We start from the raw sequence: 2,075 nt of genomic DNA, 5'->3' as shown, positions 1-2,075 counted from the left end.
GGATAGAAACGACACATTACAGCCACGTGGTTTATGGACAGTCTAACCCGTGTGAAGTGAGTGACTTCAGTGAAGCACTTTAAGAAACTTGGTAAGTGCAACTCAAGTGTGAGTTATTATTGTTTATTAGGCTACGGTCGTGTCGGGCTTTTATTTTAAACCCAGATCATTATTACGACACAGCCCGCGACCCGCCGTAAGAGCAGGATGTGTTTGACGCCCCGAAGCTCGAAGCTACGCAAATGATTATCTTATTTTTTTCCTCTCCACAGACAGACTGAGCCGAGCCGCCATCTCCGTGTCTGAGGGCGTCTTCCAGGCCGGGCCGCAGGGGGTCCGGGTGCTGCTGGGCTCACATTTCTGGGTCAAATGCTCTGTGGAGTCAAACTACCCCGGAGGCTCCTTCCAGCTCCTCTCCCCCACGCTCAACCTCACCCTGGAAGCTGTCAATCACTCTGCACACTTCCTGTTTTCTGACGCTGGCCCCGCCCACAGAGGAAACTACACCTGTGTTTACCACCAGGATCTGCTCAAGCACGACTTCCCCACCTGGAACTCCCTCCAGCTCTCCACCGGAGGTACGTCCTGCTGGGGTCTGGTCCTGGTCCTGGTCCTGGTTTAGTTCTGGTGTCACTTCAGATTAGTTCTTGTCCTGGTTTATGCCTGTTTTTGTTTCCCAGTGTCAGACTCTCAGCTCCTCATTCGAGCTCTGGTCCTTCTCCTGCTGAATCTTCTGTACATCATCCCCAACCTTTGCTGCTACTGGAAGGTAGTGCACCTCTCATCACCAGGACTAACAATAACATTATTTATATATAACAGAACCTTTGTCCTTTCAGGCCAGCAGGGGTCACCGGAGGAGCCCACGCAGAGCCTGTCCTGCTGAAGTCCTTCCTGTTCTCCACTCGGTTTAGTTATGTTCAGCTGGTTCTTTATTGGCTCCACTGTTTATAATCTGCACTGCTTTATTTGAATGTGTCTGCTCTGATAATATAATATATAATATAAGTAAAATGTATGATGTGACTGGATAAGGGAGATGAACTTCCTAAACTTTCATATATTATTTGTTCAATATTGTGAATTTGATTGAAGATGAGTTCCTGTTCTTCTGTGTTGGGATGATGCACAAATGTGAGCTTTTTGAATAAAGACGCCGCACTGGCTGTATCTGAATGTCCACACTGTCCCCTATATAGTGACTATATATTCACTATATAGTGACTATATATTCACTATTTACTATATAGTGAATATATAGTCACTATATAGTGACTATATAGTGCTCACGCCATGTTGTAGGCGTGTCCGAATGTCCAGAGAGAAAAAAGTCGTGCACTCGAAATTTCCCACAATGCATCTGGAAAAGTAGTGAGCATCACTGGTCACTAAACGGGTCAATATTTCCCACAATGCACTGCGAGAGTGTGAGAAGAGCCTGACAGAGACAGGTCTGTGAACTAAACACGACTGAAGTAAATCAGCTGTTTCAGTCGAGTGTTTGTGTTTCTCATGAATAAACGACCTAAATATAAACGGCTACGGTGAAAAGATGCTAACGTTAGCTGCTAACCTTTAGCTTGAGCTGCTAAATGACCGACAGCTTCATGCTAACGTTAGCTGCTAACCTTTAGCTTGAGCTGTTAAATGACCGATAGCTTCATGCTAACGTTAGCTGCTAACCTTTAGCTGGAGCTGTTAAATGACCGATAGCTTCATGCTAACGTTAGCTGCTAACCTTTAGCTGGAGCTGCTAAATGACCGACAGCTTCATGCTAACGTTAGCTGCTAACCTTTAGCTGGAGCTGTTAAATGACCGATAGCTTCATGCTAACGTTAGCTGCTAACCTTTAGCTGGAGCTGTTAAATGACCGATAGCTTCATGCTAATGTTAGCTGCTAACCTTTAGCTGGAGCTGCTAAATGACCGACAGCTTCATGCTAACGTTAGCTGCTAACCTTTAGCTGGAGCTGTTAAATGACCGATAGCTTCATGCTAACGTTAGCTGCTAACCTTTAGCTGGAGCTGTTAAATGACCTCTCGAATAATTTAAGCCATTCATGTAAAATCCATGT

General features: G+C 45.3%; 1 long non-coding RNA gene across 1 annotated transcript; it reads left to right on the top strand.

The window, feature by feature from the left end:
• Nucleotides 1-297: 297 nt before the first annotated feature.
• On the top strand, nt 298-880 carry LOC306963817. The gene is made up of 3 exons (XR_013792927.1): nt 298-578; nt 681-769; nt 840-880. It is a non-coding gene; the product is annotated as an uncharacterized lncRNA (long non-coding RNA).
• The last annotated feature ends 1,195 nt before the right edge of the window (nt 881-2,075 follow it).

This window comes from Gobius niger (assembly GCF_951799975.1).
Source record: "Gobius niger genome assembly, chromosome: 6".
In the NCBI taxonomy this organism is placed as follows: Eukaryota; Metazoa; Chordata; class Actinopteri; order Gobiiformes; family Gobiidae; genus Gobius; species Gobius niger.
Note: the sequence above shows the minus strand (reverse complement) of the source record. Positions and strands in the feature narration are given on the sequence as shown.